This window comes from Choristoneura fumiferana, chromosome 10 (assembly GCF_025370935.1).
Source record: "Choristoneura fumiferana chromosome 10, NRCan_CFum_1, whole genome shotgun sequence".
In the NCBI taxonomy this organism is placed as follows: Eukaryota; Metazoa; Arthropoda; class Insecta; order Lepidoptera; family Tortricidae; genus Choristoneura; species Choristoneura fumiferana.
Genome location: NC_133481.1, coordinates 12,722,523 through 12,746,155, shown reverse-complemented (window position 1 = coordinate 12,746,155; position 23,633 = coordinate 12,722,523). Strand labels below are relative to the sequence as shown.

Here is a 23,633-nt window from a genome sequence, read left to right as displayed (position 1 = left end):
TTAACACACGTATATTTATCACACACGAGGAAACAAGGGAGGCAATCTGTTGTAATCATTCTCTAAAGTAATTAATTACCGCAGCAGGTGAGAATTATTCAGGGCACCATTTTCGGGGGGGTCCCGGTTTCGGACCCTAATTAGATTGCCTCTTTTGTTTAGGAAAAGGTGGTAAATTGTGAAAATGCGGGCGTCGTTTTAGATGTATAACGTGTTTTGTGTTTACACGCAAAAGTTACTCGGCAGGCTTTAACACTAGTTAATACGAGCATCATCATAAACTTACCTGTATAAAATTATCGTGTCTTTGTTCTTTGTGACCAAACTCCTCTGAAACGACTTGACCGATTTTTATGTTTTTTTTTGTGTATATTTGTTAGATCTGATCTAGAAATTTGTTTCAGTACAGTCTTTATGTTGAATAATTTACGCACTTGCTATTAATTTTGCCCAGGTTACTGTACTTTTTGTCATTAAGTGAACAGTTTGTTACCCCGAACCTTGGCACGTGAAACTGGTGTGGAACCAACGGAAATCTTATTCTAAGTCAATGTTTTGCTTATAATACATTTTTTTATTTACTTATACAGATTTCAGAATCTGCTAAATAATAAATAGGTACATAAGTAAATAAGCAACAACTTATACCAACGCCAACCAAGGCGTGATTGTGGTCGTGAAATTTTTTATCACGTTTCACGCCTGAGCGTACATAGAAGTGTGTTACAAGGGAGAACGCTTGCCTAGTAAATACCTATAGGGAAAAGTTACAGAGATATGAAATAGTTCGTGTAAATAGACCCAATGCAGTATCGCTTTTTTTAAATATTTGGCCAGACACTGCTGTGTCTTGATTGATACTTGCTGATTTGAATATGGCCAAAATAAAATCAACGTTTATGGAAAAATTATCATCTAACAATCCCTCTCCTCAATTCTTCAGCCAAGCAGCAGTGCTTGCGCTGCTGTGTTCTAGAGTGAAGAGTAAAACGGCTCGTGAAATTACTGGCAGATGAATCAACAACAACGCATCTACAAGTCTCTGGTGTAGCGGATGGGTCGTGCTTGCTTACCATCAGATGTTAAATTTTCTCGATTTCTCTTCTAGTGCTTAAGTTTAAAGATCATATACCTAAATTATGTAACCTTTGTGCTACTAAAGTCATGTTGACGTCCCACACATTTTTCTAAGAAATCATAGTAAAATTCATTATGAAAAGGTTCACTCTGGTACACGATTCAGTTTCCTCCACTGTATATTATAAACCCTTCGTTGTACAAAAACAACAAAGAAACACAATTGACAGCCGTATTATCAAAGTATTCTTGTTTGACTTTACATTGTTAAAGCAGCTTCAATTTACTTATGTGGCACACAGCAAAAATAAGATAAACGTAACTAAACAGGTTAAAACGGGTCCGGTTACTACCCATTTAGACAAGTCAACTAGAAAAGGGTTGCGCCGGGTCGATCCCAGGTAAATTATATTTAATTATTTGCTCTTTATTTGAAGAGCTGTAGTGCAAAAAAGTTTCACTTTGTTATCAAAAGAAGCAAGAATACATAATATATGCTGTAATGTATATTACACAGAGTATGGCCTTTAACAGGAACAATAAATATTACCTAACCAACAAAAACTTGGAAAACCTTCGACTTTGTCACTTCAAAGCTCAATATGTCAAAAACGGCTAAACCGATTTTGATGAAACATTCTAAGAACCATCGCTAGAAATCGTTTAAGAGCTAGTGTGCCACAGACACACACACACACACATAGCGGTCAAACTTATAACACCCCTCTTTTTGTGTCGCGGGTTAAAAATTGGTTAATTTTCTATCCTGTAAGGATTTTGGAAAATCCCTTGTGTGCAATTCTATGACTCGCAAGGAATATGTCTGCCTAATCTCAAGGCTGTAGCCAGAGTAATTTAGACCTTACGTTGTGTCAGTCAGTTACTTAGTAAGGTTACTTTTTATATAGAAACTATTTAGTAGTTGTCCAGGTGGTGCAAATTGAATTCTGGTACTTTAAATTTCTTGGAAAAAGTAATGCTTCATTTTAACTATTTACGCATAATTTTTACTCGTTAACGTTACCTCATGCTGCCAAAACCTTTTTATTACTAGGTTATACCTAATTAAGACCTTTACGTCATTTTCACTTATTAACGTAATAACGTAGACCACAACTAAATAACACACATATTTTAACGTTTTCAGCTTAGTTCTTCGTAATCATAACACCATGCAGTAAAAGTAGAGTTTGATAGAGCTGGTTTAGTAGTATCATGAAAGAAAAGTACAAAATAATATAAAAAAAAACAATTATACTTAAACAAAAATCTTAATTATCTATTACATTAGGTACCTAAATGTGAAAGTTTATAAGCATCGCTTTATAAGATATTTTACTTGGTTTTTACAAATACACCACTATTGTAATTTCGGTGGCGCCTTTTATTTCAATGTCGCATAGCTACTTAGTTATTAAATTTAAAGGGTGCTTCTTGTATCATTAAAACCCTAATGCCAAGGAGTATCTGAAATAGTGATAATTTTTACCAAAAGTAAAAAAAAATTGCCCACCGAAATCGAGAAAAAAATGTTTAAAGAATTTACCGTTTCTTATAAAAATATAACCATGTTGAAATAAAAAAATATATGTATTATGTTTACTAACTAAGCACTAAGTTTTATTTTGTACAAACTGTGACTTTCTCATCCGTCCTAGATATCCACTATCACATTTCTGCATCCCTTCAATATCGGGCATAAAATGTGGGAGGCAATAGAACACGTCCGCGTATGGTTTTGCAAAGAGTTCGCTACGCAGCTGGGCGGCGCGTGACGCCAGATGTCGCCCTCGTCGATAACAATAAAAATCTTCATACATAATAATGGACGGTGCCCTTTTGAATCTGCTCAGTTTACAAACAGGAGAAAAAGAGAACTTATCGACGGAAATATTTCAGATATTGCTGATTTTCAATGGCTCAAAATCTGATCTACATCATTAATTGTAAGTAGTTCCTCCTGGATCCCCCCGTCCCATCCTCACTTGAGAACATAAAACAAATTGAACTTCACATGATTGGTGTTCGGTTTAAATTATGAAAATAGAAATTTAACGTCGGGCCTCAGGAGGTTATAAGAAAACTTGTGTCAAAAACAAATTATTTTTTAGCAAAACCTTAATATAAGTACGATATAATAATATTTTCTTTTCAAAAACTTACTGTTGATGAGTTTTTTCATAAAAAATAATACAAACAACTTGATAACCCCCTCTTTTTTTTTGAAGTCTGTTAAAAATAGATTGACAGCAAGAGCATAAATCGAGCCATTTTATCCGAGACTTTCTTATAGACACCCTGTAGTGTATAGAGTAAGTAGGTATATGACATAAAATTGAAATAAAGTATCATATTCAAATATCAGATTAATAATAGGACACCATACCATATACGGAGGAATGTCTACCATATAAGGGATATATCCTGAGATTGTCATTCGACACCAACCACGTGAAGACCACCCATAATTATGACTAATATGTTATACCTATATATACTCATACAACTGGATTATTAAACAGAGTTAACCCAACCATCGTGTGTTTCTGTTCACCCCGTTCTCCTCCAACATCACAACCCGAGCCAATATGGCGAGGGTGGATAGACACGTCAAGGGAAAAATAGGTAATGCTCTTGTTGTACAATCTACTATTTTTAGGAAAAAACTCATTAACACTAAGTTATACACTCTGCTTTTCACTTCGACTGAGAGGAAATTAAATAGTAACAGTGGAAACAATAGTGCACTTACTAGGTACCTTTTATGGATGCCATTTGTCTCGTTCTGTCATCTTACCAGCCAATAAAATACCATTATTTAAAATCTAACGACTATGTTCACCATGATTTTTGTATTGTGGGTCCTTACTGTGTAGTACTGTTATTACAGTTACCTAATACAATTGATAATACGGGTAGGTATCTATAAATTTTAAAATACATTTTCCATCAATAACATTTTTCAACTCCTTTTCCCAAAAACTATACCCGCGAAAATCCGGGGCGCATTGTCGTAGAGTAAATTGTATCTCATCCATTTTTTGACCAGATTGATGTTTTTAAATTAGTAATATCCTTTGAATGGAATGTCCGCTTTGAATAATTCAAAAAGTAATCTACAGGTATTGAAACAGTCTTAAATATGAAATGATTTCTTTGGATAAGGCTTAATACAAAATTAGTCTAATTTTGATCGGCATTTGGAACTTTTGAAACGTAAAAAGTAGTTAAAGTGCATACTCGTAACTACAATAGTTGGACATAGGTATTGCGAAGTTTTTTGTAGATATTTATATATTGTAGAACTTGACTTGGTGTTGAAAATTCCAAAATCGCTATACATATCTAGATGTGCTTGTAAAATTTCTTGATTTCAAATTTCATGCTATCACATTGAACATAATTTTTATTTAATATTGTCATCAAAAAATGGTCAATGGTAGGTATAATTTTATGTTATGACAATTATTTTTATACCTACGTTAGCATTAAAGTAATTTAGTGACAAAATATTTTTTAGTTAAAAATGAAAAAAAAAAAACGCAGAAGCGAGATGCAGAAGCGACTTGGATAGGTTAGGTTCAGAAGGCTAAGGCGGGACCGAAGCGTAGCATAGCTCCCGCCTTAGCCTTTGATGTTAGGTTTTTTTAACAGAAGGAAAAAAATGAATGGCTTGCTTGATTGTTTACTTGCATCAAAGTTTTTAATGAATTATAATTTTTAAACCTTAGTTATTATGAACATTATAAGCTTTGATCGTTATATCAATTGATATTTTAAATAAACAACGTTATAACTTACAAAATTAGATATTTTAAAATATTTTACTTTTCGTTCATTATATCCAGTGAACATTATACTAAACGAGTTTGTATAAAGTGAGCGTATACATTATGAATATTATATACTAAGTTCTTATATCTCGTACTACTTACCCAGATGAGATGTCAATTCGTTTATAACTACGCAAAATAATGACTTTAGATTCACATTGCTATGACTTATAGTTTTGTTATTATTAAGGTAAGACGATATAGACCTTTTCGTTACGGTTCGATTTTTTGACCTAGTAGGTGTACCCGTATGATTTTAAAGACGTTTCACGTCAAAAACGTAAAGTTTTTCCAGGCGTTCTATACCTATTATATAGCGTAGTGGGTAGCGAGTGGATCGTGTAGTATAAAACCTGTAAACAGCCATCAAAGGGAAATCCTGTCCACTCAATCCTTTTAGATCAACTAACCGAGCTTGGCCAGTTCAAAGTTATCTCTAACTGTAGCAGAAACAAGAGTAAATGTGTGTGTTATTTTTTTCAACTACTGTCGCTCATTGCAAACCGAGAATCTATTTTTTCATGCCAAAATATCTAGAGCAAGGAAGTCTGCAGCTGTCGTTCATTTAAAAACGAGAATCTATTTTTTCATGCCAAAATATCTAGAGCAAGGAAGTCTGCAGCTGTCGGAATCTATTTTTTCATGCCAAAATATCTAGAGCAAGGAAGTCTGCAGCTGTCGTTCATTTAAAAACGAGAATCTATTTTTTCATGCCAAAATATCTAGAGCAAGGAAGTCTGCAGCTGTCGTTCATTTAAAAACGAGAATCTATTTTTTCATGCCTAAATATCTAGAGCAAGGCAAAAAATAAGGCAGGATAAAAATACTTATTTTTTTTTGTCTAACTCAATGATTGTACAATGTAAATAGCTATAGTAGTCTGGCATATTCCTTTCAAGCGATAATTCATAGACTCATAGCGAACCTAATCTATCTTTTTATGTTCTTATTCTCAGTGTACCAAAATGGAGGTGTTCAACATTAAACAGTTAGTTTCGTATTGTATTATATACCTATCTAATAAGTCACAAAAGAAAATATGTAAATGTAAACACAAAAGTACCTACGCCATTTGAAACAGGATTCCAAAATTCAGTCTATCTAACACGACCATGTGTTTGATAACACGGCCTATCTCGTCGATATAAAACAAAGACCACGAGCGACTAACAAAGCTAGCTGTTCCAATATGCGCTTAAATACATAGACAGTGCACTGGCTTTGTGAACAAAGGGGAATGATCTAGTTTGTATGCATTATCGCGAAAATCTACTTAGTAGGTAGATTGTTTAAGGAAATAAATAATGGCATAAAACAACCCTCAACAAACTTCAGTCCCCATCCTATCTTTCAGAAAGATTTAATTACTTGGCCGCTGGGTCCGAGAACCGGTTGCGGTCGAGTGCTAATCTTTCTCTCGCTATCCCTGTCACTAAATCTAAATCCTAAGTACTCCAAATCCTTCTCCTTGCACGCTGTCAGTCTGTGGAACCGGTTGCCGAGTGACATCAGGCGGGCGCAGACGGTTGCCACCCTGCGGAGTCGCTTAAGGGCGTACTGGCTTGATAGTTCTTTTTGAAATAGATGTTGTGTTCTCTGTGTAGGTATGTTTATTTACATGTAGTTTATATGTAGTCTATTGATATATTAGTTTATTTATTGTTTTGTATTAGTGTGTACCCATATATGTATGTGTAGGTGTTTATTTATTTATTTTTGGTGTATTGTTTAAGAAAATTTAAAATTTTCGGTCCTTTTATCTTTCCATTGTAGTGTCTTCTCTTGTTTCTGTTGTCCTTTCGATCGGGCAAAGGTTAGCTGGAAGAGATCCTTTCAAGGGATAAGTTCACCTTTATACATATCTTTCTCTTGTTAACTGTAATTTTCATATGTTTTATGTACAATAAAGAGTTACAATACAATACAAAAACATGCAGCATCAAATTTAGAAATTAGAGTATCTTTGTTTAACTAACTAAGTTATTCAATAGTCCCTTTAATATTATCCCTTTAAATTGTGTGTCTTACGAAATCTGTCTGTCTGAATTGTCTGGACAAATATTTTTGTTTTAATGTAGGTAGGTATTGTTTGGTTGAATGTACATTATTAGGTACATGTTTCGTATAATTTATGATTTATTGTAATTGTCAATAAAAGAAATGTATTAAGGCTATTGAATCAATAATTAATTGACTAGCTGATGATAGCGATTTCGTCAACAAAGAATTTCTGTACTTTGCATGGCTTTATGCAATTTTCTGGAATATTTTTTTTCTGTGTAAGTTCATAGTCATAATAATATAGTTTTTATACAAAAGAGTACCTAGCAAACGGTCTTATATCCATACATATTTATATGATATTATTTAGATTGTTATCCTTCTTTATGGGTAAAGCAAAACAAACCTCAGTGGAAACTAATCTTGTCTACAACAAAATAAAGCACAGTTATTTAAAAACTAATAAGTTTAATTCAAATAAGATCTTCCAACACAGTAACTTACTTCATAATAAGATTTCATCTACACCTATTTATTCGAGCTCGTCTAAATAAAGTAGCATGTGTAAGTTCAACACGGTAACATGTGTTACTCCGATATTAGTTTCTGGCTTTTATATCTGATATTTATTATTGTCACGAGTACAGAACTAAACCTAAGAACAGTAAATTTTGATAAATGGAATGCAAATGTAGTACCGCTTACGTGCCCTGTATCAATAATGTTTTCTTTGTAAATGGGTTTTATATACGTCATCGCACGTGTTGTTCTTTAATTTCTTTACATTACAACTGTTTTGTTTAGTTTATTTTTTATTTTTACTGCACTTATAAATTACTTGCATAAGATTATGCAATTTGTAAATGGTTTTGTTATAATTAATGAATTAAGTATTAATTAATCTCGTAGTTACTCTACTCTCTTAGTTCTCGTAGTTACGTTGAACCGTTGGACGGTCATATCTTGTATTTGTATTTGCTGGATGGAAATGTTAAATCGTTACATTTACAATAGCAAATTCGAGTACATTAATCTTCAGAACTTGTCATGAAGAAGGTCATTTTTACTAATTAAAATTAACTGACATTAATTAATTACAGCTTAATTGTTTGGTTTAAGAGCTGATGCCTTGAATTTGCTTAGAAACGCTGCGTTAGAAACTATAATTTTTGTTCTCCGCTTAAGAGTCACCCTTTTATGACGTATGCTTTGTACCTCTGTTTAAAATACTTATGTAGAATAGTCTTAATATAAAGCACTGCAATGTTTTCTAGTGAGATAGGTTAGCAACGGCCATAACAGTCATGTAAAAAAAGATGAATGAAATCGATAAAATCGTACTCAAGCTATACGTTGAAGATTTTTATAGAAGACGATAAAAAATCGCGACCAAGTGTGGACAGTTCGAGATACGGGTGCCGGTACAAATTATAACCAAGTGCGGATAGTTCGAAAGACTCGTGCTGTTAAGCAAACGTGATATCTTACTCTTCGGTCTACTTGTGACCACGGCCACTGCAAAGTGGCTGAAACCTCGAGGTAATTATTACTCGTTTTGTTTACGTTAAAAGTAACAAAAAATGGAACCGACTACAAAACCCTTGAAAGTATTTTTTTTTACCTACTAGCTCGAAGTCGGTGACTCAGCTCGACCCGAGTCGGTTTTACTTTTTTGTTAAAATTTTTCTTTATTTATTTCTTTTTAGTTATTCGTAGCCAAAGTACATCTCACAGCCCAAACACGGCTTAGTTACGCTGTTTTATAATAGAGTTCCGTTGCCTACATTCCGGCTTCAGCATCAGATCAGTTCGAAAGAATCATTAACTTAAAGCTTCTTCTTAGTCGCTTATATTCTATGTTTATTAATCATAATCGTTTATAGATGCGCGAGCATTACTTAGCTTTAACGAGTTCCATTGGCCATCTACGGTCTTCTTCATCCGGTCCAGCTTACCAAATGATACCTTCTGAATGTAAATGCTTATTTTAATGCTAAAAATACCAAAATCGCCATAGGTGTGCCTATAAAATTCGAGGTTTGCCCTCGATTTCCCTAGCATCCCATCATCAGATCTTGACTTGGAGACAATGGTACCATTTCAGAGTACATTTCGAATAAAAAAATAATTTTGAAAATCGGTATTCAATTGACTGAGTAATCGGTGAACATACATAAAAAAATACAAACATTGAAACATTAGAACCTCCTCCTTTTTTGAAGTCGGTTAAAAAGTCCTGGGTGCTGTAATAGTTATATAGAAGATTATTAGATGGGCTATTTCTGTACTGTACTGTAAGTATTGACAGAATGTTTCAACTCATTAAGTACCTACAATGTTCATTAAATTACTCGCAATTTGCGCAATCACAAAGCACGTCGGTTTGTTCGCGATCGCGATGCTCACGCGTGTTTCAAACACTTTATTATATTACGCCATCGAAGTTTCACAAAGGTTCATTTGTGACGTTTCGAATTAAATTCTGGCTCGTTTCAAAACTGTATGCGCTTCAAGTTTAAAATTTTGTGTTGTTCGTCCGATCCGATTTCCTATTTTTGTTGCGTGTAAGGCTGTCTGTCTATTGGAGCGGAGTGAGGCAGCGGAGCGGAGAGTGAGAAATAAAATCCACTAATAGAATTGCATAAAATCTCCGCTCGTCTATCTTATAAATTGATACAAAACTGAAACCGGAGCGACGAAGAGGAGCGGAGACACAAGCAAGAGCGGGGAAACTTTGCAAATAGAAAAACTGTCTGCAATTCCGCTCTGCATTACTTTCTCCCTCAGCTCCGCTATCTCGCTCCACACCTTTGCAACTCCGCTCCGCATAACCCCCTCGCTCTGCTCCGCTGCCTCGCTCCGCTTCAGTGTACAGGCAGCATTAGTTGAATTATTCTGGTGTTTAACCGTTTTACATACATATCATATTTAGTTACTAATTTCTTAACAGATGGTGTGAGATGTACTAATTTTGTAGTTCTGTTTTACAACCTCTTTATAGATGGTGCTAGTTGCACATATTTTATATATTTTTAGTTTAATTTCCACCCGTGAGATGTCACTATCAAGTGCAGTCACCATCCTACATCACGCTTTTAAGATTTTTCTTGTTTTCATGGCATGACCGACGAAGGTCTACGTTTTTTATCCTCATAATCCTAGTAATCCACAGTACTGTATCTTCTTAATTTAGCAGTATTAAAGTGAAGTGATTCAGAAGACAGTGGTATTATTTCTTGGGACCTTGTGGCGTTAACATTGGTCCTTCGAGCCGGATACGGGTTCGTGGGTTGGTGCAGTACCGACGCAGTAGCGGCTCGTGCTGATGGTGCAGCGGGATATCTACGGTAAAGTGGACAGTGGCGTCAGCGGAGCATCGTGTGGCGTCATCTACTCGTCGAGACGTCATCAATAGTGTTTGTGTGTGAGTGAACAAGGACAATTGTGAGTACGCTTTAATCATTAATTGTGGGTACAGATAATGAAGATCAAGTTAAGTAAAGCAATTAAAGACTTGTAAAATTTAGAACTATCTGCTAGGACTTAGAATAATTCTCTTAAAAGTGCAACTACGGGGAATCCATGCCCAATTTCGCTAGAGTTTAAAACACTTAGAAAAAAAATCACGACTTCCTGGACTTAGAATATTTTCGAATAAATTGCACTTTTATTTTCAACTACTACAATGGAAAGTAAAGCAAAGCTTCAAGTCAGTTTGATAGATCGTATGGAAAAAGCTAGAACAAATTTCAAAAAATCCCCTAAGGAACGTCTGAAATCCTATGACTATTTGAATACTAGATTACAAATATTGGAACAGTTATGGGCTGAAATTAACAAAACACACAATGAAATGGTCATGGGAACAGATGACAGGTTTTTTGAAGAAAATGCATATTTTAAAGAAGACGTGTACACAGAGATAGAGGAGTTGTACATTGACTACAAATGCGAATTAACATCTGCACTAAGCAAATTGAGGACTACCGTTGAAGCTGCCAGTGTGACCCAAACTACAACAGGAACCGTCAAACCGAGAATAAGATTGCCGGAAATCACTATTCCGAAATTTTCCGGCAAGTACTCTGAATGGACGACTTTCCGCGATTTGTTTGTGGCTCTGGTCCATAAGAACGAGTCTTTGGACGATGTCCAACGGCTACATTACCTCAAGGGTCATTTATCTGGTGAAGCAGAACAGCTATTGAGACATGTAGATATCACTCAAGAGAATTATTCGAAATGTTGGGAACAGCTTGAAAGAAGATACAACAATAAAAAGTACCTAGCCAACAATATACTGAAACGACTGATGAGCCAAAGAAACTTAGTATCAGAGTCTGCGAGCGGCATAAAAGAGCTGCTGGATACGACAAACGAGTGCCTAAACGCCCTAAAAAATATTGGTGTCGATGTGTCCAACTGGGATACTATTGTCATATACCTTATTTGCCTAAAGTTAGATTTTGAAACCACAAAGCAATGGGAACTGAAAGCTAGTGATGATTCAGATGATTTGCCCACCTTCGAAGCATTTGATGACTTTTTGGAAAAACGGTTTAGAGCACTGGAGTTTGTAGAACCCAGATCTTCCAAATCTAGCAACTTTGTAAATAGAGATTTCACTGGTCAATCTAATAGAGACTCGAATGCTCCTACCAATCCAAAAGTTCATCATGCAGCTGCCTTGTCATGTTCCTATTGCTACGACGATCACAAAATAGGTAATTGTAAGAGTTTCTCTAAAATTGATGTTGATGCCCGTCGTAATTTCGTTCAGTCTAGTCAGTTATGTTTTAATTGTTTAGCTCCCAATCACACAGTATTTGTGTGCCGCCAATCCACGAGATGCCGTATATGTAGAAAAAAACATCATTCGTTACTACATCCCAAGAATACCAATTCACAGACTGATTCTGGAGGATCGAATCAGTCAGCTGAGCCAGGTGAGGCTGTAGACGCAGCCGCAACAGGTTCATCATTACATGATGAGCCCATTAGTACCGAAGTAAAGAGCCATGTTTCGACCAGTCGTAATCAGGTATTATTACCAACGGCTTTAGTTAAGGCACAATCGAAACTTGGAACAGGTACTAATCTCAGGTGTTTGCTCGATCAGGGATCGCAAGCTTCCTTGATCACTGAGTCAGCAGTCCATTTATTAGGACTAAAGAAAATCAAACACAAAAGCACAATTTCGGGTTTAAGAAGCGACGAGGGTGCAAAACTAGCTTCCAAGTCAATAGTAAAGGTAAAGTTTAAATCACTTCATGATCCGAAATTTGAGTATACGGTGAATGCTTTCGTGTTAAATAAACTCACATCAGCACTGCCGGAAAAAAGAGTCTTCGTTGAACGGTCATCCGAACTTCGGAATGTTGAGCTAGCAGACCCATTCTTCGATAAGCCTGACAAAATTGATTTACTCTTAGGGGCTGATGTCTATGGACAAATTTTAGAAGAGGGTGTAATGAAGAAACCACCAGAAGCATTAATCGCCCAAAAAACTACTTTGGGATGGATCTTGTCAGGTCCAATTAATAAACAACTTTCGCCAGAAAACACTATCAGCGTTAATCACATTCACGTCAAAAACGAGTTACTTAATAAATTCAGAGAACTTGAGGCTGATAGTCGAGTAAAATCTCTGACTGAAAGGTTTACGGATGAAGAAAAGATACGCGAGAAAATATTTAGCGCATCCGTTCCATATCTTAAGGTACCATCTTCACATAAAATCACTTATAATGAAGGTGATGACTTTCCTCTGGAAGTGAGCCAATTTTGTGCGAACCAGGAAACTGGCTGCGAACCTGTAAATGAAGGAAAGAAGTTGAATGGAGAATTAAACAATTTATTAGCAAAAGGCGGAGCTGAGTTACGAAAATTGAAAGCTAATGATAGCGAACTTATGCAAGAGATTTGTAAAAAGAAAGAAAACAATGCTGTTATAAATACCTCAATAGAACCACGTCACGTCACCTCCGAAGAAACTCTTGCTGACTGCGCGTTGAGAAGTACTTACCGATCCTTGGAAGAGCTGCTCTGGAAGGAAGATCCTGGTTGTCTAAAACAGAAAATTATAAATCATAAAAAATATACAGTACATGAAACAAGGTTGGAAGAGAAAAGTAATAAAATATATTGTATAAATACCAGTAAAGCAGTTGAAGATATAAAAGCAGCAGGCACAAACATAAACTTAGTAGAACAGGAACAACTTAAAGATGTAAATAAGATTGTGAAAAAGAATAAACTAGTAAATAAGAACAGTACACTTACCTCGGTAAATCCAGTCCTTGATGAAACAGGAGTAATGCGAGTAGGCGAACATGCAAATATCTGTGAGAAAATGGAACACCCAATTGTTTTGTCACCAACGAGTGATTTTAAAAGTGACAAAACTAGCAGCCTAAGAAGATGGCAGCTGACTCACGCAGTGGTCCAAGATTTCGGGCGTCACTGGTCGTGCAAATACCTGATGCAGTTCTACCACCGGTATCAATGGGCTCATCAGACACCTGAATCCACTGTCACTCACATCGTGTTAATAAAAGAAAACGATTATTCTCTAGCTAAGTGGTTGGACGGTCTCATTATTAACAAATATACTGGACTGGACGGAATTATACAGGTCGCTAGACTAAAATATAAAGGAATCCTATTTGTCTTGTTAATTGAAAAATATTTGCTATTGTTATCTAGTTATAGTTAGTATGTTTTTAGATATGTATACATATAAGTGCAACTGCAAGTCACTTAATATTGAAATGCAGATTTCTCACTCGATGTTTTATGAAATGTTCTAAAAGGAATATGTTTTTAAGTTACCTACTGAGTTAGCAGCAATTTGTATGATCAACAAAAACCTATTTAAGTTTGAATTATTGATATTTTATTGTTAACATAAGCCGATTGATAACCAAAATTATTTACTTTTCATTGTTCTATCTGTACATTGAGTTTGTCATAAAGGACAAGTCCCGCAGTTTGTCCTTGGCGGGCGGTATGTTTAACCGTTTTACATACATTTCATATTTTAGTTACATAATTTCTTAACAGATGGTGTGAGATGTACTAATTTTGTAGTTCTGTTTTACAACCTCTTTATAGATGGTGCTAGTTGCACATATTTTATATATTTTTAGTTTAATTTCCACCCGTGAGATGTCACTATCAAGTGCAGTCACCATTCTACATCACGCTTTTAAGATTTTTCTTGTTTTCATGGCATGACCGACGAAGGTCTACGTTTTTTATCCTAGTAATCCACAGTACTGTATCTTCTTAATTAGCAGTATTAAAGTGAAGTGATTCAGAAGACAGTGGTATTATTTCTTGGGACCTTGTGGCGTTAACACTGGGTTACCATTTGCAATCAATTCTTAGCCCGAAGAATTGCGAAACTGAAGTGGCAGTGGGCGGGCGCAGGTCAGAATGTTCTCAAATGGCGTTCGCGGACCGGTCCTGGTACCTGTCTGGTACCTGGTGGTAGCTTTTGGTAGGCCTCCAACAAGATGGAGCGACGACCTGGTTAAGACCGCGGGATCGCGGTGGATGCGGTAAGCACAAGACCAGCCTGAGTGGAGGAGAAGGAAGAGGGGAGGCCTATGTCCAGCAGTGGACGTCTTTCGGCTGACATGATGATGATGGTGATGATGACCATTTGCAAGTGTCTATTTTTGCTTTATGTTGTAATAACTAAATTTGTACTATAACATATTAAAGTTTTTGTTAAAAAAAAACATTTTTAAATAATAAAAGGTTTTGCTGACTGACCATGCATTTGCCAGCCAAACTAGGTAGGTACATAATTATTCATAGCAAGTTTCAAGTCGATGCCATTAACCATTGAATTTTTTGTCCTGCAAAAATGGTGCTGGCTTGGCCACCATCATTTCCTTACCAGATTATCATATCGTCATCGAATTTACATAAGTACCAATGGCTCTTTTAAGACTGGGAAAGGAATAGCAATTCGAAAGCCTTTTTCATCAGCTCAGGTCTAAAAAGTACTCCAAGGCTTTCAAATTCGGGCCAACTCGTACTTGACCAATTTAGAAAAACACAACAGTTAGCTCGAAACCTTGAACTACATTTAGTCAGCAAAGATAGCGTGTTAAACGCGCCCGAAATTGGTATAAAACTTGTAAATAAATCTGTCTAACTTTAGCAGTGGTACCTACAGCTCAAAGTTTATACGCCTACGGCCCTGAAAGTTGAAACTTGTGCAATATTGGTAGTGCACCGAGCAACTCTCACCTTACTTTGAACTTGCTTATTCTGCTTTGGTTTCGCGTACTCGTAATTACATTGTAGGCTTTAAGTTTTATGCCTTTTTACTTACTTCTTGAAGATTTATTATCTGAAGTCTGAAGCCTTTTTAGGGATCAGTAGCTCGGTCGCCAAAAACGGAACTCTTACAGGATCACTGTGTAGGCCGTCCTCCATCTGTCAAGGCCCATTTTTCAGAAACACGTGGAAGCGACACGTGGGTGGTTTTCACTTGCTTCGTGAAGCTGAGTGTAATGACGAATATGCCCAGGTCTACTAACCCTTGGATCAAGGGAAAAAATCTAAATTTAAAGGCAACTAAATCAAAAGATATAAATTAGATGAATGGGTACCCAATAACACAACCAAAAGGTCCCTTCTGGGATCAAGAAATATTTTTCGTTCTAAAAAACCTTACATTTTGTTCAACAAGCGTACTGTTAACGAAAACAAATTAAAACCGCATTAGATAAAAAATATAGTTGACCAACAACTTTCAGACCATTCAAGGTTGACTAGCGCGTAACCTAAATAGGCTTTTTTTTATTCGACTGAATGGCAAACGAGCAAGTGGCTCTCCTGATGGTAAGAGATCACCACCGCCCATAAACATTAACAACACCAGAGGTATTGCAGATGCGTTGCCAACCTAGAGGCCTAAGATGGAATACCTCAAGTGCCAGTAATTTCACCGGCTGTCTTACTTTCCACGCCGAAACACAACAGTGCAACAGTGCAGTGCAGTGCAGTGCAGGATAACTTAAAATCCCCAAATCTTTAATCTCAATAGTAATATGTAGAAGCCAAGATACTGGTGAGTTACTTGGGCTAGAAGACTTTAAAATTCCCGAAATGTCTCATCTCAATAGTACCTAATCTGTAGAAGTAAAGACCTTGGTGAGTTAGGTAAGTAAGTACTAGGGCTTCGAACCTTTTAAATTCCCGAAATGTCTCATCACAATTATAGTAATCTGGAGAAGCCATGATACTGGTGCGTTACTAGGGTTACAAGATTTTAAAAATCCCGAAATGTCTCATTACAAAAGTTATCTGTAGAAGCCAAGATACTGGTGAGTTACTAGGACATCAGGATCGTAAGGCGATCATCTGCTGGCATCGATCGTGCCCGCGACGTCACGGGCGACGGAGCGGCGCGCCAGCCTGTCGCCAACGCACCCTCCATAGGGGATGATAAAATCCTCTGACCTCGATCAGATGGGTGAAAAATAAGATACGCAGAACTTGCAAATATCAAGATGGTTAATTTTAAATTTGGACAGAAGAATGATGTGCCTTAGGTAATAACTTAACTTTTAAAAGTAACTTTTTTCTTACTATCTTTCTACGATTCCGTACCTAAATCTTCAAATAGAGCCCTATTGTCTGGACACTCAAGGATCCGTCCGTCCGTCTGACCGTCTCTAACACAAGTTTTACAGACGAACGGTTGGAGCTACATTCTTCAAAATTTCACAGTGTAAAAATATCTTGTTTACTTAAAGCTACACAAAAATATTTTTAAATAACTTTAAGGAGGGCTCCCATATAGCTGGAAGGTGCGAATATAAAAAAATTACCTACCCCATTGAATAAGATATCATTGTTTAGAGCTTATTAAGAAGATAAACAATATACTTTTGTTTTAAAAAATAATGGAAAACAAAAGAATGAGAAGCCACCAAGTTGAACTCCTTTTACAAAATTTTGTACCGAATATTTTTTTAACTTTCCATGGACATATGAACTTGAAATTTGGTGATAATGTTTATTATTACGCTTATTTTACTAAAAAGTATGAATATATTGACATGTCAGATTTATTCTTTCAAATTCTCTCATATTTTTGAAGTCGGTTAGAAATGTTATAGTACTTCCACACTTCGTACATTATTATTATCATTTATTTTGTTACTGTCGCTTATTTTATTTTTATTATGCTCAGTAGCGGGCTCTGCTATTGACATAAATTGGCATACCTACTTGTGTAAATTCGATATTCATAGATAACTACTTAAAAATTTGCACAGCATCTTAGGTTCGCAAGTGTTTTTTTTAAAACCTCATACACTTTGAAAAGTTTGTCATATTGGCACAAACGCTGATCTGGATAGAATTTTTACCAGAACTAACGCCCCGTCGACCTCTCGTCAACTTCGTTGGCTTCAATTAAAAAGTTTTTTAATATTTCGTACGTTGAAAGCAACAAGGCTATTGGACTTCGTTATTAACGTTAAGGTACGTAGTATGGATGTGAACGCCATGTTTAATGTAAATTAATATAAAATTAAGTAAATAGTTTATTTAATAATTGTATTTTCTACTAAGTTGTTGAGTTACCCACTCTTTGTCGGTCCCAACTGAGTGCTCCTCTCATCCACTCAAAGGTTAGTAGTCAACTTAATAGGGAGTCGAGATTAGTCCCGTTCTGTTAATCGTATTTGTTTCTATATTTTTATAATATAATCAGCTTACATACATATAGGTACATATTACAATATGTCTTGTATTGCTTTAAAATATCTAAGGTAAATGAAATTTAATATTCTATTCCATCGGCCTGTGTCACGGCAAATATAAAACCTTTATAAGTTCCGTCTCAATATGTTTTTTCAATGAATATTTATCAATTTCGAGAGAATCTGGCGTCTACTTCAAAGTTACTGAATTCCAGATCTGATTCAAATAATTCAACTTGTTCAGACGTAATTTTAGCAAGGTAGCCAAACCACCTTCGCGATGTTTTTCTTCCGCGTAAAGCTCATTGTGAATTTCAAATGTAATTTTGCACATTAAATTCCAAAAAACTCAGAGATACGAGCCTGGGTTCGAGCCCACGATCCTCTGTTTGAGAAGCCATATCCCAAACCACTAAGCTATATGTAACTTCTGCCTGCGCAAACTGCTCACACTTGCGGAGAAATTCAGTGGTATGTGTGAAGGTCCCCATCCCCACCGGGGCCGCGTGGGAATAACGGCTCAAGCCAACAGGGGAACGTATAAAGGTCAAGATCATTATCCAAACCAGTAGAATTAGAAGTACATAAAACATGGACAGCTAAAATCATAACCCTTCCTTTGGATTTACTGAAAAAGATTACCAGGAGTTCGATATCAGTATCAACTACCTAATAGCAACAGCCAAAATGGCTGCCACTCGCCAAATATATTTAGGGAGTCTTAGTTTCCCGTAACTAAGGCAACTTATTACAGTGGATTACCTGAGATATAACGTTGACCGCTCGTAGAAAAAGCTGCATCATTAGGTTATAAATGCCACGAAAATGGTTAACAGACCGAAACGACATTATCCTGCTCCCCAGGGGTTGAGACACTCAATGAACTGTTTTCCGTTTTTCAACTTGATCGATTGAGAACTCGTTAATCAAATGGAGAGATTGATTTGTTTGAATATTGTCTGATTAACTGAGTTGAATGGTGATGGTAAAACAATATTATGCTAATGGTTTAACGATTTGGTGTTTTTCTGGTGCCAACCTATATTGGTGAAGGTTTAAACTTACATTTTTCAATATTTTTGGGCTTGCCTCAGGTGCAGTGCACTATTTTAATTGTATTTTTATTCCGTAAACTGTACCAATCTACCTATTACCTATTTGTGATTTGATTATTTTTTTATTTATACACATAAATTTAGTGATCGTAAAGCTTATTTTTATTACATAAATAAATAAATAAATATCACGGGACAATTCACACCAATTGACCTAGTCCCAAAGTAAGTGTAGATATGGTGCACTGGTTGTAATGAAGATAGCTATAACACTGAGAACACTCCTAGGATATTAAAAGTACCTATTTCTCAAGCCCGATTTATCACAATTTTGGGAAGCGGCGCTCGGTAGCCTGACATTTTAGAACAAAAACCACTCGCTGACGGCGACGTTTCCAAAGCAGGCGCACACTGTCAACATAGGGCAAGTACAGCCGAGCGCGTCGCTAACATAGCCCCCCCAGTGCTTTAGCACTCTTCTACCAAAGGCAGGGGAGCGACGCGAGACGCTGACCGGCGCAGCGTGCCGCTTTGAGTAGAGATCTCGACGACTCTCGTTCGCCCGTCTCTTCCTGGAAAAACCTTCGAAATTTTACCTCGTTGCCAGACATTGCGTGGGGAGTCGGGGTCCACGACCAGCACAAGATCACCAGGACGGAGAGACCTCTGCTCCTGCTGCCACCTCTTTCTCGGCAGCAGTTGTGGCAGAAACTCCTTCAGCCATCTCTTCCAGTACATGTCGGCTAACCTCTGGGCCGTGTTCTCACCTTTTCTTAAACTCAAATCAGCGTCGTTAAACATACCAGCTGGCGGCAAATTCGATGAGGATCCTATTAAAAAATGATTAGGCGTAAGCGCCTCAGAACTGCCAGGCTCTACGGAGACGTGAGTAAGAGGTCGGCCATTAACAATACCTTCTACCTCGGTGAGCAGCGTAGCCAAGACCTCATCTCTGGTGCACGTTCCTTTAGTATCACGCGCAGGGCGGTCTTGACACTTCTAATAAGGCGCTCCCACGCCCCCCCCAATGGGGGCTGCAGGGCGGGATAAAGGTCCATTGTGCGCCATTATTGACAGCTTCAGTCTTCACTGCCTCATTATCTATCTCCTCCATGGACTTTTTAAGTTCTTTGTCAGCAGCTCGCAGGTTAGTGCCGTTGTCTGAATAGACAAATCGAGGCCAGCCGCGTCTAGACGCCATTCTACGAAGAGCCATTATAGTGCGTCTGAAGTAAGTGAGTGCACTATTTCGACGTGAATAGCGCGAACCGTAAGACAAGTGAAGAGAACTCCATACCTTTTCTCGCGACGCCTACCCACAACGACCTCCATGGGGCCGAACAGATCCACTCCGCAAAAGGTGAACGGCCTCTGGTGATGAGCCATGCGCGCTTCTGGTAAGTCACCCATTCTTGGAATCTGCGGCTTAGCCTTTCTCAATCTACAAAGCATGCAACGGGATGCAACATACTTAACAGTCGGTCTTAATCTAATTACCCAATATTTCTGTTTCAGGTCGTTGACGATGGACTCGGGCTGACCGTGCGCTGCCTTCACGTGGTAGTGCCGCACCAGCAGCCTCGTCGTCGGATGTGACCCGTCGAGAATGAACGGTCTTTTCGTTTCCAGGGCGACTTCTGGAGCAGCATCAATGCGGCCGCCGACACGCAGGAGGCCATCTTCATCTAGATAGGGCGACAAGGTGAGTAGCCTACTATCCCGCGATATCATTTTATTCCTTTTTATTTCAGCGATCTCCTTACCGAAGCTCTCCGCCTGTGCGTGCCGCAGCAGTAGCCGCTCGGCGCGATCCATGCTTGCGCAGTCGTCGTCAACGCAGGTAAGTTTCCTACACTTACCTATAAATTTTAGGACAGCAGCAGTGGACCTCAGCAGCCGCAACAGGATGAAAATCGATCAGGGTTAGGTACAGGTAATTCTGACCCCTTTAATTCGATTGTATTTACATACCCAGAAAATACCTCTTTACTTTCAGGCTCTAAGAAATTTACTGGCCAATAGCGTTCATCCGAATATAAAAATTGAGGACCCTTAAACCAGTCATTTAAAAAATAAATTGTAGTCAAATACCTCCCTGGTAGCTATATCGGCCACATTCAATTTAGTGGGGACATATCTCCATTCCGATACACTAGTAAGGTCATCGATCTCGCCTAGTCGATTTGCTTCGAATGCCTTGTAGTTGCGGGAGCTGTTGTTCAACCAATGCAACACGGTGGTCGAGTCGCACCAAAAGTAACGCCGCGCGACGTCCAGCTTATGTGCCTTCTGAATAGCGTCAGCCAACCGTGCCGCTAATAACGCCGCTTGCAACTCTAAGCGAGGCACTGTCAGGGGCTTAACGGTGCAACCCTACACTTACTAGCTACAAATGCTATTTTAATTTCACCTTCGTCGTACCAGCGCCAATAAGCGACCGCGCTCATTGCTTTAACTGCGGCATCACTAAACACGTGTAATTCTAAGTTCATATAACTTGCATTTTTACTTTTAGCATTCGCAGCAGGCAGCGGTGTCGGTGAGCGCGCGCGGGCTTCGTAGCACTAGTTTCGCCGGCGGCGTAGGCGTCTACGCGCGGCTGCGTCGTAGCGCTCGTAGCAGAAGGGCTGCGGGAAGGCGCTCGCGCCGTCAGCGACCAGTTTATTCTCCATCTCGCTCGCACTATAATAATACCTAGGCACACGTATTTTATTTATAATTTTAAGGAGTTCGATCCACTCACACCATTTCTTGTAAATATCATTTGGGATTTCGTTATCCCATCCGATATCTAAACGCCACGTATCCTGGAGCATAATCCGACCTTGGATTATAAAGGGCGACAAAAACCCAAAAAACGTCAAATATTGACATTATAACACGAAGCATTATTCTTTTTGTCGGCCTTTGCTTGTGTTGAATTATGCAATCAGGAATACGTTTTAACGAGACATCGAACCCCAACTCGTCCGTACCTGGGTACCACAACAAACCAAGCGTGCGCTCACCTTCATACTGCTGGTCAATTTTGAATCGTACGGCTGCAGTACCTAAAGTTTCTTCCGGTATACTGTTTAGGACAGCAAGGCTGTTGCTGGTCCAGTTGCGGATCTCGAACCCGCCCTCCTTGTGTATGTTGGTGACGTCCCGTACCATCTGGACGGCCGTGGCCTCGTCGGGCAGGCTCTGGATGTAGTCATCCATGTAATGAGAATTGACTACAGCATCTACGGCGGCCGGCGACGACGACTCGTAGCGCAATGCATTTTTGTTTTTAATAAATTGCGCAACGAACGGAGACATTTTGCGCCGAATATTAGGGATGTCATTACATAAGTTTTCACTGGGCCAGTAGGGTTGTCTCGCCACAGAATCGAAGTGCGTTTTGGTCTTGTGGTTGGATCTTTACCCTGAGGAACATGTCTTTAATGTCTCCCGTTACAGCTACTTTATTTTCTCTAAAACGCAGCATAATTCCAAATAGCGAGCAGAGTAGATCCGACCCTTTGCAGATAATCGTTAAGACACAAACCTTCAGTCGTATCTGCGGCGTCGAAGACCAAGGCAGCTTTTTTTTATTGACATTATCTACGCCAAAATGTGGCAAATACCACGTCCTGTCGGTGCGTCGAGTGTCCTGTAGCTCCCTGGCAAAGGAATTTACAAATAAATGATCCACGCGTTCGGCGTACCTCTGAGCGTATCCGGTCCTCCTTTTGCATTTTCCTTTTCGATTCCGTTCAGCCTCTTGAGAGCGCGTTCGGATACGAGTCTGGCATCGAGCATCGGGGTCGCCAGGGCAGGCCGACGTGCCAGCGCCCGTCAACAAGCGTCGCCGTCTGCTCGATGTTCAACGCGCTCACATCGTCCCTGTTTTGCCGCGGCTTACCTGCCACTCCGATGGAGTCCACTGCGAACGAACGGCGCACCTCGTCGTGCAGGTCGCGGAGCGCGCGGCGCTTCGCGGGCCCGGCCCCACCAGCAGCGCCGCCTGCGTGACCGCGCCCGCGCCGCCCCCGCGCGAGGGACACTCACGTTCCCGTGAATGCACCAACCTAATGGGGTGAGAGTAGCGGACGGCTCGCCTGTACTGCCCAACACTATTGTAACGGTAACAATAAACTATAGTTGTCTTGGCCTATTAAGACTTCGGTTTGACATCGGCGTTACACATTTGATTTTTAATGTTTTCTAAATAGGGATATTTACTACAGTCGACAATACTTAAGTTTTGAATCGGTAAAGATAGCTCGGTGGTAACACTACGTGCTTTAATATTATAAGTCTTATTGTCCATACCCGAGAGTTCAATATTCAATACTCTGTACTTTCACACCGTACGGCGTTGTCCTCCAAGGCGCAAACGCGCATTGTCTCTCGGTGGCCGCGCAGCCCGGCCGCGCGCCCAAGTCGGCACTGATCATGGTCACCGTCGAGCCGTCGTCGAGTAGAGCACCTAGTGTTTATTGATTGTCCGTCAGATGTATAAATACGAATAGGAACAACTTTAGCAACACTCTATATTCGCTCGCGTTTCACATTTGCGACGACTCCGCAGGGGCGGCGGGCGGCCGCGACGGCGCGCGGAGCCGCCGGGCGGGGCCGCAGGCGCGCCAGCAGCACCGGCACGTCCGGGGCTCGGCGCGCGGCTCGGCGCGCTGCTCGGTGGATGGCTCGGTGTGCGATATTCGCTCGGCGCACGTCGCTGCTTATGAAGTGTAGCAATTTATGATGCGCTTCACAGTTATCTTTATCTACAGGTGCAGGGCAAGTTTCTCTATTGTGCCGCGAGTCTAGGCACTTGTAGCAAATGCCATGGCGTTTGACATACTGCCATCTTGTTTTACGAAGCGCCTTTTTGAATTGCTTACACTCTGACAACTTATGTTTCGCTCCACGGCAAAAACTGGCACTTCTCGTTCGGTTGATCGTGTTGT

General features: G+C 38.9%; 1 protein-coding gene and 1 pseudogene across 1 annotated transcript in view; one reads left to right on the top strand and one right to left on the bottom strand.

Moving 5' to 3' along the window:
* The window catches only part of LOC141432119 (limbic system-associated membrane protein-like), a 176,666-nt gene that overhangs the window by 11,499 nt on the left and 141,534 nt on the right, over positions 1–23,633 (top strand). The gene's annotated exons all lie outside the window — the stretch shown is intronic.
* LOC141431688 (uncharacterized) lies at positions 21,261–21,944 on the bottom strand (annotated as a pseudogene).